This window comes from Tachyglossus aculeatus, chromosome X4, assembly GCF_015852505.1.
Source record: "Tachyglossus aculeatus isolate mTacAcu1 chromosome X4, mTacAcu1.pri, whole genome shotgun sequence".
In the NCBI taxonomy this organism is placed as follows: domain Eukaryota; kingdom Metazoa; phylum Chordata; class Mammalia; order Monotremata; family Tachyglossidae; genus Tachyglossus; species Tachyglossus aculeatus.
This window is the reverse complement of record NC_052098.1, coordinates 60516756-60526873: the sequence shown is the minus strand read 5'-3', so window position 1 is coordinate 60526873 and position 10118 is coordinate 60516756. Positions and strand designations below refer to the sequence as shown.

At 43.1% G+C, this 10118-nt stretch overlaps 1 non-coding gene across 1 annotated transcript; it reads left to right on the top strand.

Moving 5' to 3' along the window:
- Positions 1-9752: 9752 nt before the first annotated feature.
- Positions 9753-9889, top strand: LOC119948519. Its single transcript, XR_005456910.1, has one exon. It is a non-coding gene; the product is annotated as a small nucleolar RNA SNORA7 (small nucleolar RNA).
- The last annotated feature ends 229 nt before the right edge of the window (positions 9890-10118 follow it).

Here is a 10118-nt window from a genome sequence, read left to right as displayed (position 1 = left end):
CCTCTCACTCCCAGCCCCAAAGTCCCAAGAGGACGAGAAAAGCAGCAGAATCCTCCTTCAGCAGGGGTCAAGAGGTGAAGCTGGCATCTCCAATCCATCTCCAGACCCTTTTCAGCTCTAATGGGAGGGCCAGGCTAGCTACAGCTGCCCGCCTTGCCCAAAAAGCTATTGTGGTGAAGCAAATCAATCAATATATTTATTGAGCGCTTACTGTGTGCAGAGCACTGTACTAACTGCTTGGGAGAGGACAATATAACAGAGTTGGTAGACAGGTTCCCTGCCCACAAGGAGCTCACACTCTTGATGGCTTTACATTTGATACAGCGCAATAAAATCTGAGATGACTTTGGGTCCCTCAGTACCAATCCCATGGGGGTTGTCTTCCCATTTATCCCCACTGAATTGAGGCCTATGATACTGGGGCCTAATGGATAGAGCACAGGCCTGAGAATCAGGTGGTCATGGGTTCTAATCCTGGTTCCCCCATTTGTCTGCTGTGTGACCTTGGGTAAGTCACTTCACTTCTCTGGGACTCAGTTACCTCGTCTGTAACATGGGGGTTAAGACTGTGAGCCTGATGTGGGACAGAGTCTGTGTCCAACGCGATTCGCTGGATTTCCTCCATCCCCCCTCCTCCCCAGTGCTTAGTACAGTGCCTGGCACATAGTAAGCGCTTAACAAATACCACTATTATTATTATTATTGTTATTACTACTGAGCATCAAACAGGGAGTAGAAAAGAGAAGCTTAGTTCACCCTTACGCCCACAGAAAAAAAGCCGAAAATTAAAATCGATTTGTGGAGGTAGGTTTTTTCCAATCCTCTAGAAGTGTACTGTTTGGAAGAGCCTATAATTGTGGAATACAGAAGGACCATTCTGCTGGGAGATGCCCTCCAAAAGTATATATGAGGCAAGGTATTTAGATGCTTTATATAAAAAGGCAGGGACAATGGATTCCTATTTCACAACACACACCAATAATTGGGAGTTCACATAAAAAGAAGGGAGCAAGGCAAGCAGGATAAAGAACTATTTTCAAGAAGTAATCAAAATTCTGGAACTCAAAGTAATGCTTTCAAATCAGACAATGTTGAAAGTGGCATTCAACGTGGAAAAAGCAGGGAAGATGAGAAAGAGGATCCTGAGTAAATTTTGTTTAGCTCCCAGAAGACAAAGCGATTGTTGAAGCAGACAATAAAAGGGCATGAAGGACAGCTTTTTTTTTTTCAGGATGGATGATACTGGTGGCAGATGATGAAAGAAGACATAAAGAAGCCAATAAGGAGCAGGAACAAGGCCATTTTAGGAACAGCATCAATACATAAAACTAGACCATATAGATTTACTGGAAAATATTGGCAGGAGGAAGTGAGGGGGAAGAGGAAATTATACAAATAGCAGGTTTTAAAGAACAAATGAGAAAAATACGTAGAAAGAGAGCAAAGGTTATGCAGAAAGAGAAGAAAGGGGAAAATGGGCATGAAATTAAGCTTTATCTGTAGATGTACTAAGATGCACCAAGAGACAGAGGAAATGGAACGCTGCTGTCATTTTGAAAGGTAAAAGTGGACAGACTGAAACAAAACAAAACAAAAAAAAAAACCCTAAAAAGAATAAGTCTGGTGTTGTTGGGATTGTTCAGAGAAAACCGAGAACTAAAGTCTTCAATTACTATCCCATTTCTGAAATTTTACATGTATAAACTTAGGATCTGAATGACAAGGAAAATGATTAATCAATTGATAGAGAAAAGAGAGAAGAAAAGAATACTGTATATAATGTAGATCTAGTACATTTTACGGACCTCCAATTTGTTGATCTTCCACCCCAAATTTTTTCCATACAAAACCTGCGAGGATAAAATGAGATCATATGTGAATGTATTTTGAAAATAAAAGTGCTCTGTTACATCTGGCTGTGATCTCCCAGACATCTCTCAAGGAACAGGTCATATATCCCACTCAGTTACTCATGAAACAAAATGTTCTTTGGGCACATAAGACACGTAAGAAGGAGGATCTTTCGTACATAAGAAGGTTAAGCCCAACTGTAGGCGTTTTTTTTACTCTGTCAAATTGTTTCATTATTGCCATGATCCAGGCAATTCTTGTACTTATGGCACAACTGTTTCCTGAAAACTGCATCCTGAGTCGAAACACCATTCAGACAGAACCAATTTTCCCATACAGACAATATTATAAACGCGGGATTGGTTCCTGGACCAAGGTTGGAGATCCCATTTTTACCAGTATTATCCAGTACTGCGTACTCAATCAATATTGTTATATTAATATATTAATATTGAATCTTAGAGGTTCCAAGATAGAGCAGGTGACTTGTTTTTCATTGGAACGAAAATGGGCATGTCGATCTTCCTTGGTGACTCTGCCTGGACATCAGGTAACACCATTCCCTCCCAGGCCCCTCACCTCTCTTGCTCCCCTCTCCACACTATCTTTAAACTTCCGCTCCCTTTCCTCGTCTAAGCCGCTCAGGCAGTCGATTCTATTTACTGAGAGCTCATTGTGTGCAGAACACTGTACTAAGCACTTGGGAGAGTACAATATGACACATTCCCTGCCCACAGTGAGTTTACATTCTAGAGGGAGAGAATGATATTAATATAAATAAATAAAGTATAGATAAGTACATAAGTGCTGTGGGGCTGGGAGGGGGATGAATAAAGGGAGCAAGTCAGGGTGACACAGAAGGGAGTAGGAAAAGAGAAAAGGAGGGCTTAGTCAGGGAAGGCCACTTGGAGGAGATGTGCCTTCCCATTGCAACTTTGAAAATTGTACCTCTATTTCCCCAAGGCTACCACATACACCCCTCACCATCATCCACGACCCACCCAGAGCTAGTGCTATAAAGGCTAGAGTTGTAAAGTTGAAATCTATGCATTGTAAAACTGAAACAGGGTGCAAATGTAGTAATATTTTAAGTTCTGATTCTCATAAAGTAAAGCATCTTCAGTTAAGGATTGCCTATAAAACTGGTTTAAATATCAAAGGAAGATACTTCACAGTTATGTTCCTGAGCTTCATTTGCATTTAGGAAAAATAAATCAATTCTTTCTTCTTGAATACCCATCCCAGAAAATGACCTTTTCGATGCCACCCTAATATAGAAGTTAAATAACAGACTGATTTACTCCCTCACTTCTCATTCAGGAATTGGTCAGGAGATGTCTAGGTTTCTTACAAGTACCACGTTGATATGTAGGCTTGAGGGTAAAAGTCCTCCCAAACAACCCCTCACCCATACGTCCTCATCCCCTGTGTTCAGGCCCGGCCCAGAAGTCCTGGGTCCCAAACGGGGTCTAATTCAACCCGGAGGACTATCAGAAGACTACCCAAAGAATAATGTATTCTGATTGCTCCAAGCCCCTCCCAGAGCAAATCCGGATAAACAGACCCTCCAGCCCTGGTCACCCTAGAAAACAATGGTCCCTCCGGACCTACACTCCTAAAGGTAGGGCTGGAAGCAGACTAGGTTCCAAAAATAATAATAATAATAATTGTGGTATTGTTAAGTGCTTACTCTGTGTCAGGCACTGTACTAAGTGCTGGGGTTGGATCCAAGTACTCTGGGGTGGATACAAGTAGAGAATGGGGGCATCATTTGCTAGGGTGTGAAGCAGCGTGCCTCAGTGGAAAGAGCATGGGCTTTGGAGTCTGAGGTCATGGGTTCAAATCCCAGCTCTGCCAATTGCCTATTGTGACTTTGGGCAAGTCACTTCACTTCTCTGGGCCTCAGTTCCCTCATCTGTAAAATGGGGATGAAGACTGTGAGCCCCCCGTGGGACAACCTGTTCACCTTGTAACCTCCCCAGTGCTTAGAACAGTCCTTTGTACACAGTAAGCGCTTAATAAATGCTATTATTATTATTATTATAGGGCACAGCATGATGGGCACTGGTGACCTTAGAAGGCACAGTGTGAGTGGAGGGAAGAGGTCATCATTTCCCCTATTCCTTCTCCCTTCATCATCACCCTTGTGCTTTTTTATGGTATTCTGAGCACTATACTAAGCGCTGGAGTGGATACAAGCTAATCAGGTTGGACACAGTGCACATCGCACATGGCGCTCACAGTCTTAATCCCCGTTTTACAGATGAGGTAACTGAGGCATAGAGAAGTGAAGTGACTTGTCCAAGGCCACACAGCAGACAAGTGCCAGGGCCGGGATTAGAACTCAGGTCCTTCTGACTCCCATGCTCTATCCACTAGGCCATGCTGCTTCTCAGTTGGATTTGTACACTTTATTCACCCCATCCTCAGCTCCACAGAACTTACATACATAGGCATAATTTATTTTAATATCTGTCTCCCCCTTTAGACTATAAACTCCTTGTGGGCAGCGAACATGTCTACATGTTATACCTTACTCTCCCAAGCGCTTAGTACAGTTCTCTGCACACAGTAAGTGCTCAATAAATATGATCAATTGATTGAAAGCCTGACCGTAGTGGCTTGCGAAGAGAGTTGGTGGAGAAGAAATGAAGGTAATAGGTGTACAGGGATTAAGACTGTGAGCCCCACCTGGGACAATCTGATTACTCTGTATCTTCCCCAGTGCTTAGAGCAGTGCTTGGCACATAGTAAGCACTTAACAAATACCATTATTTCAAGCGCTTAGTACAGTGCTCTGCACACAGTAAGCGCTCAATAAATATGATTGATTGAATGAATGAATGGGAGCAGGGGGATGGGATGACATCTGGAGGAGGTCAAGGGACGAAGAAAATGTTTTCTTTAGTATGGGGTAGATATGGGTGGGTTTGAAAGCAGAAAGGAAGGAACAGAGAGCAAGAGATTGAAGATAGTGAGGGAAGGGAGAAGAGTGGGAGCAAGCGCTTTAGGAGGTGAGAGAAAATAGTTTTAGAAGCATAAGTAAAGGAGGAGGACCCCTTGAGAAACAACTGGAAAGCAGGAGAAAGATGTCGAAGCAGCTACAGACTGGTGAGAGGGTACCAGGGGGACTTGGGGAGGTTCACACCATGAGGTTCAATTTTACCAAGAAAATAGCTGATGAAATCATCAGGAATTGGGGTCGGGGCTGGGGGGGAGGCAGTGTGGGGAATGGGGCTTTCAGGAGGGAATTGAACATTTGGAAAAGTTGATAGGAACTGTGGGCATGGAAGGCAACAAGGGATGAATTAGCAGATTCATCAGATGGAAACCAGAATTACGTTATAGCAAGACCAAGTCAATTTGTTATGGCAGAAGTTGGCCCACAACCTGGATTTCTGTAAACTACATTTAGCTCCCCTTTTCCACGGGATTTACTGATCGATTATTGTAACTGGAAACTAGTCACAGGCTTTTGAAATTCCATTTTTATCCCCATTTGGTTTGAACATCATTGTTTCACCTTTAATTTGTCACAACCTGGAGAATTTTGACTTTTGGATTAATTTAAATTTTGAATTGGGGTTTTGTACACGGAGCTTAGGGCAAAGGAAATAAATAATTTTTTGAGGTTAATTGTTGTGTGTTTTCAAGTCTTGGAAAGTATTTACATTATTGTTTTACATTTAAAGGCCTTTGGATAATAGTATAAAAACGTATCCAGGTTACACAGAGGCTGGCTAAGTGTAAAATTATAACCACTTATAGTTACAAATAGCATCCCACCTTGAGTACTGCATCAGCCTCCTCACCGACCTCCCTGCCTCCTGTGTCCCCTGATTTCATCATCATCATCATCATCATCATCAATCGTATTTATTGAGCGCTTACTATGTGCAGAGCACTGTACTAAGCACTTGGGAAGTACAAATTGGCAACATATAGAGACAGTCCCTACACAACAGTGGGCTCACAGTCTGAAAGGGGGAGACAGAGAACAAAACCAAACATACTAACAAAATAAAATAAATAGAATAGATATGTACAAATAAATAAATAAATAAATAAATAGAGTAATAAATATGTACAAACATATATACATATATACAGGTGCTGTGGGGAAGGGAAGGAGGTAAGATGGGGGGATGGAGAGGGGGACGAGGGGGAGAGGAAGGAAGGGGCTCAGTCTGGGAAGGCCTCCTGGAGGAGGTGAGCTCTCAGCAGGGCCTTGAAGGGAGGAAGAGAGCTAGCTTGGCGGATGGGCAGAGGGAGGGCATTCCAGGCCCGGGGGATGATGTGGGCCGGGGGTCGATGGGGGGACAGGCGAGAGCGAGGTACAGTGAGGAGATTAGCGGCGGAGGAGCGGAGGGTGCGGGCTGGGCTGTAGAAGGAGAGAAGGGAGGTGAGGTAGGAGGGGGCGAGGGGATGGAGAGCCTTGAAGCCCAGGGTGAGGAGTTTCTGCCTGATGCGCAGATTGATTGGTAGCCACTGGAGATTTTTGAGGAGGGGAGTAATATGCCCAGAGCGTTTCTGGACAAAGATAATCCGGGCAGCAGCATGAAGTATGGATTGTAGTGGAGAGAGACACGAGGATGGGAGATCAGAGAGAAGGCTGTTTTCAGTTCTTACCTCACTCTGCAGCCCAGATCATTTTTCTGAATTTGTTTAGTCCATATCTCCCCAGCCTCAAAAACCTCCAATCCACCTCCGCATCAACCAGAAATTCCCAACTATTGGCTTTAAAGCTCTGAATCAGCTCTCACCTTCCCATCTTACCTTGCTAACCTTCTACTACTTACTACAGTCCAGCGTGCAGATATTGCTCCTCTAATGCCAAACTAACTACTCACTCTACCTCAATCTCATCTGTCTCTCTTCTGACCCCTAACCCATGTTCTCTCTCTGGCCTGGAACTCCCTCCCCCTTCATACACTACCACCCTCCCCTCTTCAAAGCCGTATTTAAGTATTTTACTTGTACATATCTATCCTATTTATTTTATTTTGTTAGTATGTTTGGTTTTGTTCTCTGTCTCCCCCTTTTAGACTGTGAGCCCACTGTTGGGTAGGGACTGTCTCTATATGTTGCCAATTTGTACTTCCCAAGCGCTTAGTACAGTGCTCTGCACATAGTAAGCGCTCAATAAATACGATTGATGATGATGATGATGAAGTAACATTTCCTCCAAGAGGCCTTCTTTGTCCAAGTCCTCATTTCCCCTACTCCTCCTCTGTGTCACCTACGCATTTGGATCCAGACCCTTAAACATTTGATATTCACCCCACCCTCAGCTCCACGGCACTTACACACATATCTGCAATTTATTTTAATGTCTGTCTCCCCCTCTGCAGTGTGGCTCAGTGGAAAGAGCACGGACTTTGGAGTTAGAGGGCATGGGTTCAAATCCCGGCTCTGCCACTTGTCAGCTGTGTGACTTTGGGCAAGTCACTTAACTTCTCTGGGCCTCAGTTACCTCATCTATAAAATGGGGATTAAGACTGTGAGCCCCCTTTGGGACAACCTGATCACCTTGTAACCTGCCCGGAAGCTTAGAACAGTGCTTTACACATAGTAAGTGCTTAATAAATGCCATCACTGTTATTATTATAAACTCCTTGTGGGCAGGGAACATGTCTACTGATTCTGTTGTATTGTCCCAGGTGCTTAGTACAGGGCACACAAGAAGTGCTCCATAAATAATAATAATAATGATGGCATTTGTTAAACGCTTACTATGTGCAAAGCACTGTTCTAAGCACGGGGGGGGGGGATACAAGGTGATCAGGTTGTGATCAGGTTGTCCCACGGGGGGCTCAGTCAATCCCCATTTTACAGATGCGGTAACTGAGGCACAGAGAAGTGAAGTGACTTGCCCAAATTGACTTGCTGACAATTGGCAGAGCTGGGATTTGAACCCATGACCACTGACTCCAAAGCCCGGGCTCTTTCCACTGAGCCACGCTGCTTCTCTAAATACCGCTGATTGATTGACAACTAGGTAGCAATGGTGCCTTTCCATATCTTTATAGTTATTTATTAATAATAATAATAATTATGGTATTTGTTAAGCGCTTACTATGTGCCAGGCACTGTACTAAGCTCTGGGGTGGATATAAGCAAATTGGGTTAGACACAGTCCCTGTCCCAAGTGGAGCTCACAGTCTCAATCCCCACTTTACAGATGAGATAACTGAGGCACAGAGAAGTGAAGTGACTTGGACTTGCCCAAGGTCACAGAGCAGACATGTGGCACAGCTGGGATCAGAACCTTCTGACTCTTAGGCCCGTGCTCTGTTCACTATGTCATGCTGCAAATTAGCATATGAGCGCTTATTGACATAGTTTACACAGACCTTGCAAAAAGCATTTGATGAAAAAAAAATCTGCACAGGAGGTACTGTTAGAGTCAGTACGCAATCACAGATCAGGAGGCTGTTTTGTCATGGATTTAAAATGGACAAGAAATTGTAAACCTAAAGTAAAGTGCTCAATTTTCAGCTTGGCAAGAGGTTAATAGTATGATGCCCCCAAGATCATCACGGTAGGATAGTCTATTTAAAACTATCTTATTTTAAAGCTGCATTGCATTAAACAGGTCACCTATAAGATGGACCATATTAATGACCTTGAAAGCGGAAGGCAAAGGGGATGTTGCTGATACCACAATACTGCTTTAAATAGAAGAGGCCAGAGTTGAGAAGAGCTATAGAGGGATCAGACAAAGCTAGGTAATTGGGCAACACAATGACAAGTGAAATTTAGTGCAGACAAATACAAAGTAATGCACATTTGGAAGGAACCACTTAAACTGTTTTACCTCAGAGAAACATTCTGAATTTGTTGTAAATTCTCAAGTAAAAGATCAGGGTATCAGAGTGGGTAGCTCTATTAAGCTGTCTGCTCAGTGTGCAGTAATGGTCAAAATGATACCTTTAATCTAAAGATATAGATGTGTTCTACCTACATTAATGAAATTCCCAAGATTGATTTTACCGGGTTATGGATAGAAAAAAATTTGCTTGCCAAACATCGTGGCAGATTGACCTGGCAAGTAGTTATTTGATTTTCCATTTAAGTAGCCAAATGATTCCCTCTATTTCCAAATGGAAATTTGCCCTGAAGCATTGAAAATCCCTTGGCAAACTATCACCATTTGTAGTACCCTGAACATATTAGCTGTGTCACTTGTGCAGCTGGATATGGGCAATAGTTCTCATGAAGATACAAACTTCTCTTTAGTTACAAGCCAAAATTCCTATTCATTTGGCCACAGTGAGGTAAAAGATTCCCCTCCCCAAGTATGCCAGTGATGAAATCCCTAATCAACTTACTTAGAACCAGCCCTAATCATAAACCCTGCCTCCCGGCTCTGAGTTGATTTAATGAATAACTAAAACCCCAACATTGCCAGAGATGTGATGGTCTCTCCAGTCATAAATAATAATAATAATAATAATAATAATGGCATTTATTAAGCACTTACTATGTGCAAAGCACTGTTCTAAGCGCTGATATGATGGACCAGCCTCAGTCCGGTCACATGGACCTCAGCTTTGTGAACCTGCATGAAGAAACTGACTCCAGTGAAAGTGGTTTTGCCCAGCACAACACTCACACTCTCTCTTCCCTGCCAAGCCAGGCCCCTGCTGATAGATTGAATACTAGTTCAAACTTGCCATGAAATTTGTATTCAGTTTTTGTCATCTCATCTTAAAAAAAGCAAATAGCAGACATGGATTTTTAATCTTCAGGGGACTGTCCACTCATTCCCAGCCCCCAAGTACAAAGATTTCCTACAGAAAGAATATCCCCTCCTAGTCCCTGCAAGAAGATGCAGAGAATCATTGAGGGGGAGGGCTTCAGGGAATGAAGAGATATTTTAATGGTATTTCTAGGATAATAGCCTCTCAGAATTGCACCTGGAGAGTTTCCAGTCCTCTATCAGTCTCGACTACGGGAGGGAGAGTCAAGCAGAGACATATCCATTCTATTCCTAGCTTGGCCAGTGGCTAGTGAGTGGAGGCAATCTGCTACAAGTCAAAACTCACCTGTGTTGGGCAGCAGAGGCATGGGAGACAGTCAAGGGTGGAGACTCAGGTTTTTTTTACCCTATTTTTACTATTTTTTTACTCTATTTTTACCAAGAAAACTCAATAATAATAATAATAACAATGGTATTTGTTAAGCGCTTACTATGTGCCAAGCACAGTTCTAAGCACTGGAGTAAATACAAGATAATCAGATTGTCCCACGTGGGGCTCACAGTC